The 21,689-nt window shown below is 45.3% G+C and overlaps 1 protein-coding gene across 3 annotated transcripts in view; it reads right to left on the minus strand.

Annotated features, from left to right (window-relative positions):
• Nucleotides 1-21,689, minus strand: part of LOC147880784 (alpha-galactosidase 3-like) — an 80,166-nt gene that overhangs the window by 57,199 nt on the left and 1,278 nt on the right. The gene's annotated exons all lie outside the window — the stretch shown is intronic.

A 21,689-nucleotide genomic window follows, 5' to 3' on the forward strand; every position in this document is an offset into this window, starting at 1 on the left:
TTTGGCATCCAGTGCAGGACAGAAAGCCTCAGTTTTAGGCTGTGCTGTGCACTCAGATTTGGCATCTTCTGACAGAGAGAGTTCCTTCAGTTTGTCTCAGCACTTGGCTGAATTTTGTATTGCTCTCCTGGAGCCAGTTTTCTGCCCACCATCCGGTGGATGAATATATTCTCTCCCTGTCTAAGTTTTCTCTGAGTGAGTATTGTATCTGTGATCAGTTATTTGAGCGCTTCGGTCACGTCAGCTATGGAATCTTGGCTGAAATGTCAAAGTCGAAGATGGTGGATGGACTTCCACCAATTACAGGCAAGGATGATGTCTGTAGGGCTTGTCTAGAAGGCAAGCAGCACAGGGATAAGTTCCCACAAGAAGCTTCGTTTCGGGCTAGCAAACCACTTGAGTTGGTTCACGCCGACATTTGTGGTCCAATGTCTACTGCATCATGGGCAGGATCCAGGTATTCACTTCTCTTTGTGGATGATTTCAGTAGAATGACTTGGGTATATTGTTTGGCTAAAAAGTCTCAGGCTTTTGAGAAATTCAAAGACTGGAAGGCTAGAGTTGAAAAGGAGACAGGGGAAGATGTCAAGACATTTCGCACAGACAGGGGGGGAGAATTCACCTCAAGTGAGTTTAATACATTTTGTCGCAAGCATGGGATCAAGCGACAACTCACCACGGCACATACTTCTCAGCAAAACGGGGTAGCCGAGAGAAAGCATAGAACCACCACCGAAACAAGGCTTGCTATGCTCTGAGGGAGGAATCTTTCTACAGCCTATTGGAGTGAAGCTATCAATACAGCGGTACACATTCTCAACCGAACCAAGACGAAGGCCGTCAAGGACAAGACTCCATATGAGGCATTTTATGGTAAGAAGCCCTCTATTATTCATCTCCGCATTTTTGGTTCTAACGCGTGGGTGCATGTGCCCAAAGAAGACAGGACCAAGCTTGATTCCCGAAGCAGACAATGTATCTTTGTTGGGTATAGTGAAGAATCCAAGGCCTACCGCCTCTTCGATCCAGTAAAGAAGCAAATACTCATCAGTCGTGATGTTGTCTTCGCGGAAAAAGAACCTGAACCCCAGGAGGAGCCTCAGATTTAGGAGGAGGAGATTGTTCAACCCCCGATCCCACCCCGTCCCAGATTGACCATTCAAGAGGTTACCCAATCAAAAGCTGATATTCCACCCGATACTCAGGAAGAGCAGGATGTTCCAGCAGAAGTTCCCGTTCCTCCTCCCACAGAGAAGCAGAAAAAGTTGCCCCAATGGTACCTCCGGACATTGGAAGAGTCTCGTGTCACCTCATTACCTGAGAGTAGCAGTTCCGGATTGCGTCGGTCTCAACGTCTTCAAAAGATCCCATCCGTGAATTTTGCTTTGGTGGCTCAGATTGTTGAGCCAAGAACCTTCGCGGAGGCGAAGGACAATCCCGAATGGCAGGCTGCCATGCAGGCAGAGATGGATGCTATCCTGAAGAACCATACATGGGACTTAGTGGCCAGGCGCCTCCCTTCGACGGAAAGTCATCGGCACTAAGTGGGTATACAAACTTAAATACAAATCTGACGGCAGCTTGGATAAGTATAAAGCAAGGTTGGTAGTGAAAGGTTTTGCTCAAACTGAAGGCATGGATTTTGATGAAACTTTTGCTCCCACAGCCCGCATGGTTACTATCCGGACAGTGATTGCCCTTGCTGCCCAATTCCAATGGCCTATTTTTCAAATGGATGTGAAGTCCGCATTCCTTAATGGAACCCTGGAGGAGGAGGTATATGTGGAGCAGCCACCGGGCTTTCAAGATCCAGTGTCCCCATTAAAGGTTTGCAGGTTGAAGAAGGCGTTATACGGGTTGAAACAGGCCCCCAGAGCTTGGTACCAAAGGATTGATATATTCTTTCAGAAGATAGGGCTCAGTCGGAGTCCTTCTGAGGCAAACCTTTACTTGTTCATTGAGAAGGGATTGCGATTGGTACTCATCCTCTATGTTGATGATCTTATCTTGACAGGTGATCATGTCAAGAAGATTTCACAGGTCAAGGAGCTACTCATGTCTGAGTTTGAGATGACTGACCTTGGGTTATTACATTACTTCCTTGGGATTGAAGTAAAGCAGGCTAAAGACAGGATCTTCATTTCACAGGAGAAATATTGCAAAGAAATTCTGAAGAGATTTCAGATGGAGGATTGCAGAACAGCATTAACTCCCATGGAGGTCGGGGGCTTAAGCTAAGTGTTCACGACACATCTCAGCTCGTTGATACTCTTTTGTATCGACGATTGGTAGGAAGTTTGCTTTACCTTACCAATACGCGCCCTGATATTTGTTATGCAGTTGGGCTATTATGTCAGTTCTCTGCTTCTCCCAGGAAGAATCATTGGAATGCAGGTTTACGAGTGCTGAGGTATCTGAAGGGTACTTGCACCTTTGGGATCAGCTACACCAAAGGCATTGAACTAGGCGGGTTCTGTGACAGTGATTGGGCAGGTGATGTGGACACCAGAAGGTCGACGACATGATATTGTTTCTTACTTCTGGAGCCATCTCTTGGCTAAGTAAGAAGCAACCCACAGTGTCCCTTTCATCTACAGAGGCACAGTACAGAGCCGCGTGTACAGCAGCTTGTGAGACATTGTGGTTGAGGTGGATTTTGGAGGACATGGACGTGTGTTAGGAGAATGCGACAGTGCTGATGTGCGACAATCAGAGTTGCATAGCTATTGCCAAGAATCCAGTGTACCATGCGCGGACCAAACACATCGAAGTTCATTACCATTTTGTTCGAGAGCTCATCATCGACGACGTGATCGAGCTTATCTACTGCCCGACCGCCGACAATTTGTTCGACCTTTTCATGAAGGCACTCCCTCGAGAACAGATGGAGCACCTCATCAAACGCATGGGGATTGGCCCACAGTTGTGACATTGAGGGGGGGTGTTAGAGACTCACTGTACCCACCTGTGAGCCCCCGTTTTGTGGGGACAAGGGGCAGTGAGAGTAAGGAGGGATGGGAAAGAGAGACCCAGGCAAACAGAGTTGGCAACCAGCACACGGGCTGGCTGCTGTCAGCAAACAGCAGAGATTTGGGGGGGGCTCTTTGCCTTCCTAGAAGCATGGACTGGCTGCACAGGGCACCCTTTTATAGGGGCCTGTGGCAGGGCCAGTCGGCCCAACCAGGGCCACCGACCAGGGCTGACCCTGGTCGGTTTTCCAGACTGATCTGGTCGGTCACCAGTTAGGGGACCGACCCTGCTGGTATGGCCATACCAGCAGGCCTGGGCAGTGCCTATAAAAGGCCCACACTTCCCTCCATTTTGGCATCCAGTGCAGGACAGAAAGCCTCAGTTTTAGGCTGTGCTGTGCACTCAGATTTGGCATCTTCTGACAGAGAGAGTTCCTTCAGTTTGTCTCAGCACTTGGCTGAGTTTTGTATTGCTCTCCTGGAGCCAGTTTTCTGCCCACCATCCGGTGGATGAATATATTCTCTCTCTGTCTAAGTTCTCTCTGAGTGAGTATTGTATCTGTGATCAGTTATCTGAGTTGAGTGTTGCTAGAGCGGGAGAGATCTTGGCTGGAGGTTGGAGTGATTCTTTCCTTCTGTTTTCTAACAGTTTGGCCTTACTAATGCCCCAGCCACTTTCAATAGACTGATGTAACCGTTGTTCAGAGACCATCAAGAATTAATAGGAGTTCTTTGATGACATTCTTATTTTCAGCGAAATGAGGAGGAACATAGAAAGCATTTGAAAATTGTGTTCACTTCTAATTAATGAAAAGAAGAGTCAATTCTTCTAGGCAGAAATCCAATACCTAGGCCATATTGTCTCCAAAGATGGTATCCGAATGGATCTAGCCAAGATACAAGCAATTATGGAATGGCCTGATTGTTGGGATAAGTATGATCAAGGGCTTGCTCTATGGTGCATGTGTGCATCTAGGAAAGTCACATGTGTGTTTGTGTGTGCTGTAAAGGCACATCAAGTGCTATGATGTGTCTAATGTGTGACCTAAGTGATGATGTAAGACAAAGGCAATCCCACTGATGTAGGGACTGATTCCCACTGATGTAGGGGCTGATTGCCACTTATGTAGGGAAGGTACTACCTTCTCCCCCTTTCTATAAGAGAGAGTCATCTCTCTCACAATCCATAATAGAGAACAACCATCTTTCTTTCATTGTGCTCTCACACCTCTTGCAAGATGCATCTATTCTATCCTACGGGATTCTACACTTGGTATCAGAGCCTTAGGTTCTAGATCTAGCCTAGCCTAGCATTAGATGCTTTCTCTCGCATAAACTACTAGTTTCTCAAAGATTCTTCATCTTCTCCATTTTCCTCCTCCTCCTTTCCCAAATCAGTGAGAGCTCTGTTCTCTACCCACAAGCGATCATTGCTGAAACCCTTTGAGCTGCAGACTCCTAGTGTACGGGCGACCTTCCAGCTGCAAGCAATTAGAGAGTTCTCCTCTGTACGCGTAATGCCAACACAAAGACGACTTGACGATCTATCGCGTAATGCTGCTTCTATGCTCACCCTTTTGCAAATTCCTCTGAGCCCGAGCTGCACGACACTACAGGCAAGCTGTTGTTGAAATCTGAGCTCGTTTGGTCAAGAAATGAAGGCACAACAGACAAAAAACCAGTCGGTCTTCTCAAGCTTGGCTATGGCGACCTGGCGCAACATTGCGCCCTTCCTTGGTGGAGGACCTTCTCTGGTATAAGGCCTTTCTTCCTGCATAAAAATCCCCTTGAATAGAGCTATGAGCTGTGAGAATTTCACCCTCCAAGTTCAGGCCTCTGTTTTGGACAGTTTTGACAATGTTGTGAGTTTGATGCTACATTAGATGCTACTTTAGCATTTCTGATGTTTTAAAGTGTTGAATAGCATCAGTACAACTGTGGCTACAGCTTTCCTTCTAGTTGCTATACCTGGATTTGCTTGGAATACTTTCATTTAGCCACCTCTATGAAGCATGCAAGTTGAAGCATCATTTCCATTATGATTTGTAGTATGGAATTTGGTTACAAGTCTTTGCTACATTAAATGCTTGTACTTTGAAGTTTTTCAACTCTTTCTAGCCTTGTAAGAGAGTAGACACTGCTCATTTTGGGTTAGACCCTCTCATGGCTACCTTCTTGAATATGGATAAGTTCAATGGTAAAGGCTTTCACACATGGCAGATGAAGGTCAAGTTTGCATTGATGAGGGAAAACCTCTGGGGGCTTGTCAAACCTGCTTCAACTTCTTCTTCAACAGCCTCTAATGCAGGAGAATTCTCAGCTCCGACACACCCGGCACGAGATCTTGCTAGAGAGGAGAAAGCCTATGGCATCATTGCTCTTGGCTTAGGAGATGACTATATTCATCACATTTCTGATTTGGAATCTCCTTCTGAAGCTTGGCAGAAGCTTGATTTTATTTTTGGTGCTAGCTCTCACATCTCAAAATTGTCACGTAAGATTGCTTTCTTTGAATTGAAGATGGCTAGTGGCACTCCTTTGGCTGCCCATGTCAATCACATGCGGAGTCTCATGACTCAACTTGCTTCTATCAACTCTCCAATCACTACAGATGATGCAATGGCAGTGTTGCTCAAAAGTATGCCTGAAGATTATGATCATGTTGTTACCACTTTGAAAAATCTTCCTAATCCTACTCTTGAAGGTCTTATTACTGCTCTTCAAGAAGAAGAAAGGCACATGGAACTCCGGAGATGCAATGACACAGCCTATGCCATAAAAACTCAAAAGGGCAAGTTTTCACCTTGCAGACATTGTGGGAAGACTAATCACCTTGCAGACATTGTGGGAAGACTAATCACCTCTCAAAAGATTGCTTCAAGATCAATCCTTGCAAACATTGTGGCAAAAACAATCACCATGAAAAGTATTGTAAAGCCAAAAAGGAAGCAACTACAAAGTCAGAAACTGCCAATCTACTTTCAGTTGATGTGCCTCCACAAGATGAGTCCTCCTATGAAGACTGCTTTTTAAGCACTTTTTTGTTTATTATCACTTGGTCAAATTTTGAGGTTCTCTGCCTGGAGTAGTACTCCAAAAAGAATATGTTATGTCTTTTGTAAATCACCTCTGGTCACCATATGATGTAGACCATGTGATATGTGTTTTGACTATCCCATTTCTGTGAACCTCACACCCTTGGGAACCCTTGCTAGCATGAGATCCTAGTCATAGATTTATCCTTGACCACCATGAGATGGCATGAGAAACTATGAGACTAGATGTATCCTTGACACTGCAAAAGGCAACCCCTTGAGGGGGGGTATGTTGGGATAAGTATGATCAAGGGCTTGCTCTATGGTGCATGTGTGCATCTAGGGGAGTCACATGTGTGTTTGTGTGTGTTGTAAACACACATCAAGTGCTATGATGTGTCTAGTGTGTGACCTAAGTGATGATGTAAGACAAAGGCAATCCCACTGATGTAGGGACTGATTCCCACTGATGTAGGGGCTGATTGCCACTTATGTATGGAAGGTACTACCTTCTCCCCCTTTCTATAAGAGAGAGTCATCTCTCTCACAATCCATAATAGAGAACAACCATCTTTCTTTCATTGTGCTCTCACACCTCTTGCAAGATGCATCTATTCTATCCTACGCGATTCTACACTGATCTGAAGAATCCTCATGAGGTAAGATCATTCCTTGGTCTATGAGGAGGTTCATTTGGCATTTTTCCCTACATGATCTTGTTGGAGGTCAACATCTCCTAATGTCACATTGTATAGAGTGAGGGCCTTGCTTGTGGGTGTTCCCACCCCATGAGAGGTTAGGCTAGGTTGAGTGAGTTTCCCCCCCTGCCATGCTCTGGCCGACTAGGCTGCCTCTGCCTGCAGCCCTATAAAGGGGCTGCTATGCAGCCTATGGGGGCTGAACTCCTGCCCCTCTGCCAAACTGGACTGCTCAAGAGGGCCGACCCCCTCCAGCCCTCTAAAAAACTGCCACGCAGCCACAAAGGGGAAGCTGAACCCCCCTGCCTATAGGCCAAGCACTAGGGCAAGGTGGCCGATCAGCAGCAGGTTGGCCCACCTCAGCCTATAAAGACCTCATAAGGGCGGGTCTGCAGCTCCCCATCACTGCTCAGCCAGATGGGCCACAGTAGGGGCTGACACGTGGCAACCAGCGGGCCCAGAGAACCCCCAAGTGGGGCCTCCACAGTGGGCAGATCTGCCCTACCCTACTCTACCCTCACAGGGGGTGACCACTGTAGGGCTGCACAGCAACCCCTATTTGAGCGGGGGGTCGCCCTAGGAGCTGGTTGGTAGGCCCACCTGGTGCCAGCACATGGCAGTGGGGGGGAGCCCATTTATAGGGCTGTGTGCCAGCCCCCACGGGCTGTAGGGGTTGGCCAATCTAGGGCAGGGGTCGGCCCACAGACCAGCCGACTTGGGAGGGGGGTGGCTACCTATATATATATATAGGCCCCCTCCCTCACTTGTTGACGCATCTCTTGTAGCACAGTTGATGCCTTGTATCGCAGAGGTTTTCCCCACCGGTTTGGGGTTTGGTCCTGAGATCCCTTGCATTTCTCTTGGTCTCTCTCTCTCTCTCTCTCTCTCTCTCTCTCCTTCCCAGTTCAGTTCATGTGTGGTTTGCTCTCTCTCTCTCTCTCTCTCTCTCTCTCTCTCTCTCCATTTCTGTTCAAATCTGCTTCACTCCTCCCATGGTATCAGAGCCACTGTTGGCTAAGACTCGAGGCATGGAGGGAATGTTGAGCCAGCAAACTGAGAGGAGGTTTAGGGCTGCTGTTTGGAGGTGTTCGTGAGGAAGTGTATGCACAGGTATGGACTGTACGAGTGTCGATAAAGGTGTGACTTTGAGGGGTGTTTTCAGATTCGAAAGGAGGAGTTCTCAAGGGTCAGGACAGCGAAGGTGTGAAGGTACTTAGGCCCCAAGCTTCTTCATCATCTTCTTCAGCCCTCTCCTCTCCTTTTTTCCGTCAATCCCCTTCTCTACCTTCTTTCCCATCCACTCTCTCTTTCAGTTCGATTCTCTCCTCACTCCGACATGTCTACCCTAGCTGAGATGGTGGAGAGCAAGGCAGAATTTCCAGTTTTGCCCGCCTTCCCGATCGATCGTCAATTGGATGGCCTCAATTACAGTGTCTAGTGGGTCATGATGGAGTTTCGTGCTACAGTCGTATGATTTGGCAAACTTCATATTGGTGGGAGTTGAAAGGCCCGATCCCCTGCATCCAAGTACAAAAGGAGGCCGAGACCTTGTCTCAGCTGTTGGACCATGTCAATGAGAGGGTAAGGTCGTTCATATTTCTAAACTGTACTCTTCAGGTAATTAATCACGTGAAGCATATTAAGGTGGCAAAAAGTATCTGGGAGCATCTGCCATCCTTGTACAATCGAACCTCTCACATGAAGAGGGTCTCTTTAGAAGTCCAGTTGAGATTGTTGGATCCCAAGAAGTCTTCATCAATGCGTTGAGCACATCAACAAGTTACAAGAACTTCAGCAGAGATCCTTCAAGCAAGGAAACAAATATCTTCCGAGGACATGGCCATAACATTGCTGTCCCAGCTATCTTCTCAGAACGTTGCATTCTATTCACTGTGTCATATTCCAACCCAATTAATTAATTAGTTTTGGTGAATTAAGCTATGCTTATCTATGGGTTAATTTATTTATGTATTAATTAAGCTGTGTTTCTAGCTTAATTTATTTTATGCTTAAACTATGTTCCCCAAACGTTCAAGAAAAGATTTGAACCCAAGACCTTTTTATTCCCATGCGTGAGCCCTACCAAGCTATAAAGTAATATTATATTCACATTCTCTTATAATCCTATTCCTTTCTCCACAACTAATAGTAGGACTTTCCTATTTTTCATCTCATAGGGCACCTATTCATCCTTGATGACCAATGGAAGGATGAATACGTTGACCTGAGAGGAGCTGGTCCCGATGGTCCTCGACAAGGAGGAGAGATTTGTCAATCGTACCCATGAAAGTTAGTCTGAGGCTTTGGCAGCTAAGCACAAGGGAATGAAGACGTGACAATCGAGGAACGGGAAGCATTCAAGGCTTGACGTAGATGTAGCTGGTGTGGCTAGAAAGGTTACTATTGGCGACAATGTCCTCAAAGGATCAATGTGAGGGATTAGTAAGCAAAGGGCCATTTTGCGGCAGCCACGTTGATTGTTCCAGCCTTTTACTAGCACATGGCAGGATGCAATGCCAGCAGGCTTTTCAGATCTAGATGGAGGATTGCTAGCTTATTTGTGGCACCGGTACCTGCCAAACATGTGCAGTGGCGAAGGAGTCTTTCATTGAGGCAAGATTTTACGCAGGACATCAAGCCACGAGTTGTTGTTCCCGCTGACTCAGGTGGCAATATGTTACCAATACCTGGTAGATCTAGAGGAGGTTTCCTTGTGTTCTGCTACAACTATTGCCTGATGAACTGCCGGAGATCAGGATGGGTCTAATGATTGCCAGTGCGGGAATCCCGACATCATAGATTGATCCTTTGTGAGCTGTAATATGCCCATTGTTTCTGGAGCACCCAAGCTCATCGATCTGGGGACAGTGCACCAGTTTGGACCTGAGAGGGGGATTCAAAGGGGGTGTATAGCTCTGACATTGCCTATGCGGGGGAGGACCTTGCACCAACGGCAATATCAGTTGGATTGTTGTACCAATTGGACCAATTGGATTGTTATACCAGTTGGATCAGTTGAATTAGTGTATCAAGTACTGGACAAGATGAGTATGCCTAGTAGATGTGGCCTAGGAGCAGCAGTACGAGGTTTCCAGTGATCATACTGAGAAAGTTCGTGCCAAGAGGGGGCTTCTTCGACAGTACATGTGGCGGTCTTCAGTGACGGAGCATCACACGACAAATTCCTCTACTTGTTCCAGCGGCACACCCAACTCCCTAGAGATCCAGTTCCATCCAGGAGCTGAGAGGGGGTGTTGGATGTCAACTTCTCCTAATGTCACAGCATAGAGAGAGAGGGCCTTGCTTGTTGGTGTGTCCGCCCCATGAGAGGTTTGGCTAGGTTGACTCCTCGCCTTTGTTGTAGGTGTGCCCACCCCCCGTGAGGGTAGAGTAGGGTACGGCAGATCTGCCTTACCTAAGGGTTCTTCTCGGCCCTTTGGTTGCCACATGTCAGCCCCTATTGTGGCACATCTTGCTGTGCACTGATGGGGAGCTGCAGACCCGCCCTTAGGAGGCCTTTATAGGTTGAGGTGGGCTGACCTGCTGGTCGGCCACCTTGCCCTAGTGCTTGGCCTATAAGCAGGGGGATTCCCCTTTGGCAGTCTTTTAGAGGGCTGGAGGGGGTCGGCCCACTTGAGCAGTCTAGTTAGGCAGAGGGGCAGGGGTTCAGCCCCTACATAGCAACCACTTTATAGTGCTGCAGGCTGAGGCAGCCTAGTCGGCCAGAGCATGGCAGGGGGGCAGCCAATATTTGTAGCGGGGGGGTCGGTCCTAGGAGCTGGTGGGTCGGCCCACCTCAAGCCAGCACATGGCAGTTGGGGGGAGCCTATTTATAGGGCTGTGTGCCAGGCTACCAGCCCCCATGGGCCGTAGGGGTCGGCCCACAGACCAGCCGGCTTGAAGGGGGGTTGGCTGCCTATATATAGGCCCCCTCCCTCACTTGTTGGTGCTTCTCTTGTAGCATAGTTGGCGCCTTGTATAGCAAAGGTTTTCCCCCCCCCCGTTTGGGGTTTTGTCCTGAGATCCCTTGCATTTCTCTTGGTTTCTCTCTCTCTCCTTCTCAGTTCAGTTCATGTGCGGTTTGCTCTCTCTCTCTCTCTCTCTCCATTTCTGTTCAGATCCGTTGCACTTCTCACATATCTCGCCAAGAAGAAGGTTAAGTTTAGATGGACTATGAAAGAGAAGAACGCTTTTCAAGAATTGAAACATGCCTTAACCACAGGCCCCGTTCTCATCATTCTAAACTTACGAAAGCCCTTCTCGTAGCAGCCAATGCTAGTGGTGACTGCATTGGAGCTACTCTAACCCAAGATGCTCATATAGTAGTAGAAGGCTGAAAGATGCTGGACGTCATTATGATGTTTATCAGAAATAACTCTTGGCAATAATACATACCTCAAATACTTCGAAATATTACTTGTTAGAAATTGACTATTTGTTAAGATTGACCATCAAATCCTACAATACTTCATAAAGTAACCGAGAGAGAGAGAGAGAGAGAGAGAGAGAGAGAGAGAGAGAGAGAGGCACATGAGATGGTCTATTTTTCTGCAATCTTTTCATTTCCAAACCCAGTACACTCCTGGAAAAGAAAGTGTAGTGTGCTGATGCACTTTCTCGTAGACCAAGAGTTCATCGTATCTCCATCACATAGCATGATGAGTTGACAGCTCTTAACGACATGTATGCTGGAGATGTTGATTGCTCTCAAGTATGGACACATTTGATGACCAGAGGCACTCATCATGCTTACCACATCAATAATGGATCCTGTACATGTGAAAGAAACTAGGTGTGGGCCTATTAACATAAAAGAGTCCAAGAGATACTATTGGAATATGAAGCCAAAGTGAGTCAAAAATGAGTGTACTAGGTGTCTAGGGGGTGTTTTATAGTCTAGTGAGACCTACACATGCCACGTGTCATATTGGGAGCTATCCCATATGCACTATGGCTTTCTAGAGTCTAGTGTCACACTATATAGTGTTGTACTTGTCTTGAGTCTTTTGATATCAGTCAACATCAAGCTATCTACATGTGAGTATTTTGATTATCATTGCCTCGCACTTGTTCTTTAATTTTCCTTTCCATTTTGCTTTTCATTATGCTTTCCTCATTTCCATTCCGTTCCTAGCTAGCTACTAGATCTCTTCATATGGTATCAGAGCCATGTTCCTAGCCCTGCTCTCTCTTTCCCTTTTCCTTCCAAGAGATTGAGGTGAGGGAGGCCAATGAAGCTACTCTAACTCCTCCTCCTTGGAAGGCTGCCCTCTTCTCTCCTTCCTTGAGCTCTCTTCTCCACGCCATGATCTGCCACCTCTCTCTCCTTCCTTCAGCTACATCTTTCTGTGACCTACGGATGATGTGACGCTTCTATCCGGAGCTAGAAGCAGAATCACGGCTTTGTGTCTTCAGCAAAGTTGTAGAGGACCTTAAGTACTACAAATTTCGTTTTTACATCATTGCAATCTGAGTTTTCTGTGAAAAGTTACAGCCCTTGCAAGAAGTGACGAAATTTGTTTCTGCGCGCGAATTTTGTTCTGGAGCTCAATGATTTGACAGCCCAAGCATGATGCAACCAGCTCAACGTGGAGCTATCCATCCTCTTCATCGTTGACCTTTGCTCCAACCCGCCATCATTGTAGGCAATTTCTAACAATGGCAACCATTGCCTCAATGAAACATATGCTCTAAGCATATCCTCTAAAATTTGGTTGATTCTTAATGTTTGACCATCCGTTTCTGGATAATCCCCACTACTCATTCCTAACTCAATCCTTAGTGTCTCAAACACTGCAGTCCAAAAATGACTGGTCAATTTGACATCCTTGTCTAACACTATGGATTTGGGTAATCCATGCAAACGAAATATATGTTTAATAAACAAATCCGCCACTTGCGGGGCACTAAAAGACTCTCTAGTTGGAATGAAGTGAGCCATCTTGGTAAGACGATCCACAAGGATAGAATCATATCCACCTTGTGTCGTAGGCAAACCTACAATAAAGTCCATGGAAATGCTCTCCCACTTACCTAGTGGTATTTCCAAAGGTTATAAAAGTCCGGGTGGCTTCACCCGCTCTGCCTTACTTGACACGAAAAACAACGTGTCACATATTCATGAATATGTTTTTTCATTTTTGGCCAAAAGAAATCTCGCTTCACGAGATCATATGTTTTCTCGACTCCTGGATGTCCTCCACATGGGCTATCATGGCATTGTTGAATGACTCTTTGCTTGAGATCATTATGATTAGGTACTACTACCTTGCCATTTCTTTTCAACATACCATCTCTTATGGTATATCTTGCATAAGTTTGGCCTTTTCTAGATGCCAGGTCACCCTTTTCCCCGGGTTTGAATACATGAGCCTTAGGCCAAAGGCTCTAGACGAACTCGTCTACCTTTTGAGTTTCTCTAATCTCAGTCATTTTTAACACTGGTCCTAAGACCACAGCTTGTTTTATGGTGTTAAAATTTTCATGTTGATTATGTCCCCATATAAAAGGTACCTTATCTGAGGTCAGATCAGTTAATGGCGATACTATTTCGGAATATCCTTTGATATGCCTTCAATAAAATTGGACAAATCCCAAGAATGATCGCAAAGCGGTCAAACTCTAAGGGATAGGCCAAGTCAATATCGCAGCCACTTTCTTTGGATCCATTTCTATCCCCTTGGGAGTAATAATGAATCCTAAATATTCAAGTCTTACCATACACAGTATAGTTTTCTTTTTATTTACATAAAGACTGGCTTTCCTCAAAGTATCGAACACTATTTTTAAGTGTTCGTGATGCTCAGCAATACTTTTGTTGAACACAAGAATATTGTTAATAAAATGTACTATAAACTTCCCGATATACGGACGTAGTAAATCGTTCATAAGCATGACGAATGTAGCTAGAGCATTGGTAAGTCCAAACGGCATTACCAAAAACTCATAATGTCCAAACCTGCTTCTAACTGCGGTTTTATGCACATCCTCGGCTCTAATACAGATCTGATGGTAGCCACATTTAAGATCTATCTTACTGAAAATTACGGCCCCATGTAACGCATCTAGCAAATCATCGATCTGAGCCATCAGATACATGTGCTTAGTAGTGATATTATTCAATGCTCTGTAATCTATACAGAGGCGAAAAGTATCATCTTTCTTGTTTTTTAATATCACTGGCGAAGCAAAAGGTGAGAAACTGGGTTGAATTTGTCCCAATTTGAGGTATTCTTTCAGTTGTTTTCATACCTCCGCTTCTTTGGTAAAACTTAACCTATAGGGAGGTCTGTTTACAGATTCTGCCCCCGGGATTAGTGCTGAACATTCCGCTCTGCAGATAACCTATAAGGTAACTCATCCCTAAAACAATAAGAGAACTCCTCTGCTATTTGATCAGCCAACTTGACCATCTCTCTATTTTGGGTAACATCAGTGCTAGCCGAAGGACCATCAATCTGCTCTACCGATGCTGTACAAAGAAACAAAAACTCTTCTTGAGCTTTTCGAACTTCCATTACAGAAACCAACGGTCCTTGAGATATATCTTTTTCACCTCGTAAGACATACAGCATATTATTCATCTCGAATTGATAAATGTGCTTATTTCAATCTATGGCTGGATTCTTCCTAGAATGCCAAGCCTTACCTAGGGCTATGTTTGCATGAGCAAGCTTTGTCATTTCAAAATCGAGCTTCTCAGCATAGTCTTAATTCGAAGTTCCAACTGGGTAACCCTTTGGTCCCATACTTCAGTTGAACTTCCGTCTGCCATTTTGACTATATATGCATAGTCAGATGGGCTAGTCTTTAATTTCAGCCTCTTTACAAGCTTGTAGTTAATTACATTGTGCGTTGACGCTGAGTCAAACAACACAATGACGTCATGATTGGCTACTTGTCCCTTCATCTTAATTAACTCAGTATCGTTAAAGGCTGTATATCCCATTGCTGCGGGCTTTGATAAGACATTATCAGGTGCACTGGTTACTAGCTTAGCAGCAGACACACATAACAAAACAGTTGTTGACCTTTGAGAAGATCCCGCTAGCTGAATCTGCATCTGTTCTGCTCTAGGACTTTCCTCCATTTCCACGTCGCATTCTGAGATCACCATCTTAGCCATTCGACGGATCCTTGTTTCGTGGACAATCTTTCCACTGATGAGGCTAAAGGCATCCAAAACAGAAGCCTTCTCTCCTCGCTTTTTCTCTTTGCTCTGGGTTCAAAGAAGACTTCGACCAAGCCTGGGTTGCCATTGGTATTACTTTCCTTTTCACTCCAATGGTGGTACTTGGTTTAGGAGTCTCAACTGGCTTCACCTGCTTGGCTTGACCACTAGGCTGTGAGGCACTCCCTTTACTAATCCACTTCTTCTTAAACCCAGTTTTCTTTGGGTACTCATACCGAGTCCCAACCTACACAAACCCACTTGGTATGTTCCCTTTGGCATCCTCATAGTTCAGGGCTATGGCAATTGCTTCATCTAGCGTGTTCGCATACTTAGCCCAAACTTCCATCTTGATCCGATCATTCAATCCAAAGATAAAATCTTTTACCTGGACTGGCTGAGGTAGAGGTTCATAAACTTTCATTACACTTTCTCTGAACTTATCAGTGTATTCCGTCACTGACAAATTTCTCTGACGAAGGTTTCGATACTGATCCCAAGCTCGGGATGCTTCGTCAAGAGGTAAGAAGTGTTTTCTAAATTCTTTTTTAAACCCCTCCCAAGTAGTGGATGTCACTCCATCTTTCTGTTGTTTTATCCACCACCTATCCGCTACCTCATTAAACATATGGGTGGCCTCACAAATTTTCTTCATATCATTTCTGATTTCACAAATGGCACAGGCCTCGTCCCATTTGTGTAACCAGGTCTCTATGATATCGGAACTACGGCCAGACATCCAACTAGAATACTTTTCTGGCCTATAATTGGCAATATTAGGCTCCTTAGCCCTCCTAGGCTCGACCGTATGAACGTTGGATTCAGTCTCCATTGGAGCTTTACCCTTCTCTTCACAAGATGGTCTAGCAGACATACTATGAACCATTTTTCTGAGCTTGGATTGCCCTACATTTGCTTGTAATTGTTGCGCTAAAATCTGTTGCAAGGCATCCTCCAATAATGCAACTCTACCAGAAAGTGTATGGCCTGCTGGGCGCGACACCTGCGGGGTCTTCCGGACTCCCGATTCTACGGGATTCACCCTATGAACCATTTTTATGAGCTTGGATTGCCCTACATTTGCTTATAATTGTTGCGCTAAAATCTGTTGCAAGGCATCCTCCAATAATGCAACTCCACCAGAAAGTGTATGGCCTGCTGGGCGCGACACCTGCAGGGTCTTCCGGACTTCCCACTCTACGGGATCCACCCTAGAAGCTTCTTCTTCAACTTCCATTTAGGTCGATGGGTGTGTTTTTTTTGTTTTTTAATGAATAAAACACCGCCTAAAACTCTATTCACAAACTGCTTTTTCAATCTCACAACCACAAAAGGTGTCTAAACAGGCGTAAGCACCAACTGAAAATAGCTGAGAACCAAGATGAATATCTTTTCCCTATACTAGGGAAATATCTGCAATCTCGAATAACTCAAACACCGTGGGCAAATAAACTAGCATATACCCCAACAAAATTTAAAAGGCATAGAAAGCTCCCTGGTCATATTTCTGCTACATGAAGAGATCAACTAGTCCCTGTAAGCCACTCCCAATCGTATTTATGATCTGTCCTGCAACCACCTGTCTTTACGTTGGATTCAAGAGATGATCAGCCGTTATAAACAAATACCTTGGCTCCAGCCTCTCTTTTATTACTGCACACGAGGCTCCTAACAGACTAAGGTTGGTGCGTTGCTAAACAAATGAGTTGTGCAATGAAGCGATGAACAGCCATGTGGGCATAGCATCCGTCAACCACGATCACGAACGAGTTCACCAACCACCTACAGACTAACACTATAACAACGACGTGAACTCTTGCATCCACGCAATCTCTATGGTCTAACAGGCTCCCCACAAGTCTCTCGACCTGAAACAGGTAACTCTGAGGCACACTTAATTTTTTTTAAACGCAATCCCCTGGTTACTTGCAGCCGTCAATCGTGACATCAACAAAATGAACGGACTTGTCAACGAAGGGCTAATTCCATCCTTTAGCGCAAGATCGCAAAGATCTGCACCTTTCAACGTTTCCTCAAGCTTAAGTGGATAACGATAGAGAGCTTCTTTTTCAGACGCACACTATGCAGGCGTCGTGCAAATTCGAGGTAGCAATACCAACCACCTGATACACTTCACCCATCGCATCCTCCTTTAAAGCAGGCAAACCTTTCACGTCCGGATTTTCTTGCTTGCAGCTGTGGATATTACGATCATCTGCCTTTCAGGATAATCTCGACATCACCACTCTAGCTTCCCGACGCAGGTGCCTTCATCTATCGCCATATTACAGATTTAATTCGTCGTTCAAACCTTCCGAACCAATATTTGCATACCCATTTTCCATGAGCGTTCTAATTTGCGTGAGCTCGGAAGTTGGAGAGCATTCACACGTTCATACACAGAGAGCTCGCTGACCAAGCCTTCCTATACCTTCGTGACCTGACGCTCTGATACCAAATGTCAAAGTCACTAACGTACAACCTGATCAATTCTCCCTAGTCAACAATCAATCACGGGGCAGGCACTCAATTTTCCTCCCAGCCAATTCTCGGTGACAACAAACTCTCAGAACAACAACCCTACGTGAAGGCTTCAGCTTGCATATTCCACCAAGCCCCAATTCCCTACATGGATCTAGTATGCCACATGTCTTCATTCTAGGGTACCTCTTAAATACATATTTACTACCCCTCTCTTGGGATATCAATTTATTCACTTGCCCCTAGGTACATTTCCCACTTAAGGCATTTAAGACCCAGAGCCTTAGACCCATCTAGTCAATGCCTTATCACCCTCATCAAGGACCTTGACATTAACCCCTTTGACCATTTACATGAAGCCCAAATAAATATAATACAAACATTGATCCTTTACAAAGGAAAATGTCGACTGACCTTCTGAGGTCATGTTGCCTCAACTTGAGCGTAACAAGGATGTTTGGTGCATTGGTCTCCTAGACCTCTGAGTTGGTCATGCATCCATGCATGATGAGGCTCTGAGCCATGCTAGATGAGATTTCTATGTCATGATCACCAGCCTCTGAGCCATGCTCACTTACCTCTGAGATTGTGTGGGAACCATGTCTAGTTCTAGACCGGCATGCACAATTCTGATGACCGTCATTGTCATGTTCTGTTCTTGGTTCCATTCCAGTAGTCTCTCACCTTGCCTTCATGGGGGGGTGTTGGAATATGAAGCCAAAGTGACTCAAAAATGAGTGTACTAGGTGTTTAGGGGGTGTTTTATAGTAGTGAGTCCTATACATGCCACATGTCATATTGGGAGTTATCCCATATACACTATATAGTGTTGTACTTGTCTTGAGTCTTTTGATATCAGTCAACATCAATCTATCTACATGTGAGTATTTTGGTTATCATTGCCTAGCACTTGTTCTTTCATTTTCCTTTCCATTTTGCTTTTCATTATGCTTTCCACATTTCCATTCCGTTCCTAGCTAGCTACTAGATCTCTTCAGATACAAGGCAAGACAACAAACTAACAGGCCTAAAAGGTTATATGAGAACGCCAGCCAAACTAAAACTAACCTTAGACTAGCCCTTCGAATAGAACTAACTACCATAAACCTAAGGGTAAAAACAGAAGCCAAATCAGAGTACTATTGGTCACCTAAATTGAATTTTTAGTCAAACAAAATAAAGAGTGGTTAAAATAGTCTGCAATTTCAGCATGACATGTGGCGGGCTGATGTGGCATGATGATGTGGCAGCCTTGACATGTGGCATGGGACACATGGCAGCCTATGGGGACATGTGGAGACCATGCATGAACCATGGCACCACATGGCAGCCTGTGGAGACAAGAGGAGGGCCATGCAGGAACCATGGCACCACATGAACTACAACCCACCAAAATCCAAGGGAGCCAGCCCCCATTCAAAATTGGGCACACACTCCCACGTTTTTGAAGCTGCCCCCTCCTAAATCTATAAAAGAAACACTTCCCCACCCTCATTTGCTCTCCCTCTTGCTGGTGCATACTTTCCCGCAGTAGCTCCTCCTGCCTCTACAGAGCCTTCTCTATGCAGTCCTGCAGCAGTAGCAGCCCTTCTCGCGTCGTTCTCTCTCATTCTCTCACAGGTTCCACGGTTCTGCTGTGCAGAACAGGAAGCCCTTGATGGGGGAAAGTCTTTAGAATCAATTAACTCGATGGCCCCAACTTCTAAGGGCTTTCCAATAGGCCGATGGGCTTCCCCAAATGTCGTGTGAAGAGAGTTGAGCGGGGATCAAAGCCTAAAGACTCATAGGACAATTTAACTAAAATTTTTCTCGCATAGCCCGTTCCCTCATCAATGTCCTATGCTTTGACAAGCACCCTATCGATTCGGGTCCACCCAAGCTTCCCCAAGGTTTCCCGGATGGGCCATGATGGACATCATCGGGGGATCCACCCGCTTGCCAACTTTCCCACGGGAGGGGTTCTTAACGCGCTATTTACATGCAATGTAAGTAGTTGTTTCTTTTTGTCTTGAACTATTCCTTTTCATCATACATTTCAAAATGGGATGCATCTTGATTAAAATGAATGCAACAGTAAACAGAAAATTGAAATAACTTAAGGTAGAAGTGACAAGAGATAGCAGATAGTGTGTGTGATTCTTTTGGCGTATCTCTGAGATAACAAAGGTCACTTACGCCGTGAGAAATTGAGCCTCCCATGGGACTCAGCACATCCGAGCATCAATACATTCATCTTCACAACAGCAGCACTAGCCCCTACAAACAGCACTTCTGCAGCAGCAGCAGCCTCTGCAACAGCAGCTTCTCCTGCAGCCTGTTTCTCAGCAGCTCCTCTTGCAGCCCTTTCTCTGCAGAAACTCCTACCGCAGCCCTCCTACAGCAGCTCTTCCTGCAGCAGCACTTTTCTTTACTTGATCCCACTCCCAGCAGCTACTCTCAACAGCACTTCTGCAGCAGCAGCCGCAGCAGCCTCTGCAACAGCAGCTTCTCCTGCAGCCTGTTTCTCAGCAGCTCCTCTTGCAGCCCTTTCTCTGCAGAAACTCCTACCGCAGCCCTCCTACAGCAGCGCTTCCTGCAGTAGCACTTTTCTTTACTTGATCCTACTCCCAGCAGCTACTCTCAATTTTTAGGCAAATCTATAAAAGATTTCCATTGTTTTCTGCATAGTTTCTGAAGTTGCATCAGAGATCTAGAAGCACACAATTATGCTGTATCAAAATCTCCTTTTCAAAACTTTGGCTAAGTGTTACTAATGTGTGGTAACAGTGATAAGTGTCCATTACATCACACAGGGATTCAAAGTTCACCTCTCATTTTTGGAGGGCCATGTTGCAATCAATTGGTGTTTTATGTACTCAAGGCATATTGTCATGATATACAGTGGAAGTGGGAGCATAATCTTCCTTTAGTGCAGGCCATTCTTAATGATACTATTCTCGTCACTTCTTATCAAGATGATTTTTCCATCTCTCAAAGCCAATAAGAAAATAGAACCCATGGCAAAGATTATGGTGTCAGCCAAAGATTGGCCAACGCATAAATAGCATACACGTGCCAAGCCAACTAGTCCTGTCGAGATGTCACATTCAAGGAAGAAGAATGGGTTTATTTATGGATTATCAAGCAAAGGTTAAAGTAGGTCGTCAAGTGATGCCCCAAGCTATCCTTCGGGAGCTTTGGGCCTTCTCTATCATCAAGAAGATCAATGACGTCTCCATGAAGTTGCAGCTACCAGATAGTTGGATTATGCACAATCTCTTTCACATATCGTGGTTGAAGCCTTACATCGGTCAAGCACTCGGTCACATCTTAAATGAGCCGCAGGCCAAAGTGATCAACGATGCAAAAATTATAGAGCCAGACAAATTCTCCTCCATTAATGGAAGCATGGGTCAATCAAGACAACGCATCCGAGAGTTCTACACCAAGTTCTGAGATCGAGAGACCCATAAGCGAGTTTCCACAAGTTTTGGCCAACAAATTGGAAGCAATGAAATTACCATCAAGTTAAGGTGGAGGGAATGTCACATGCAGCCGTGCACTAGGGTACATTGTGACAAACTGGCATCATCATCAATTGCCCTTTATAGGTGATTTTGTCCTATGTCGTGATCCCTATTCTAAGAATAGTCAGGCACAAGCTACGTAGGTTAGTCTCTCAACCTTAGTTCAGTCCTTCTTCACTTGTACCCAGCAGAGAACTCAATAGATTAGTGTTTCCTTCTTAGGGTTAGCTACATTTAGGTCATTGCATAGGATAGGAGCTCTCAAAAGCTGGCTAGTGGAGGGGCTGGAAAAGGCACCTTTTATAGGCAACCTCAACCGCCCCCGAAGTAGGCCAATGGGTTGGCTATTCCTAGCCCTACTAGCCAGCCAACCTCAGCCAATCAACCGACCTATTGTCTGGCCTAATGGGCTTATAAAAGGGTTCTCATAAATTAACTTGCTTCTTCATCTGTCTCCAATGTGACTCGACCTTCTACTATTGAAGCTGTCCAAGTTGAATATCATCGTTCTTAACTTACCTTTATTAGCACTCTCTCCTTAGAGGGAGTGCTATAGTGAGGGATTGAAACTCCTTTGTGAACTTTTAGGTGTAATTTTTTTAAAATTTGATAAGTTGTGTTTCAAATGGCTAGATCATACTTTAAAAAATTAGCCCAACATAATTGTTTGCTTTCTCTTTATGCATCCAAAAGGGCTTGCTTTGCCACTATACTAATGCATTTGTGCACTCTGGTAGAGCTTTGACAGAACCAATTCACGTTCATCTTGTCGTGATCCCACAAGAACATTCACAACGATCGTCTTAGGTATTAGGCTCACGACGCAGTTT

Source organism: Dipteris shenzhenensis, chromosome 32 (genome assembly GCF_047967505.1).
Source record: "Dipteris shenzhenensis isolate YYH24624 ecotype China chromosome 32, Dip_SZ_1.0, whole genome shotgun sequence".
NCBI classification, from domain to species: Eukaryota; Viridiplantae; Streptophyta; class Polypodiopsida; order Gleicheniales; family Dipteridaceae; genus Dipteris; species Dipteris shenzhenensis.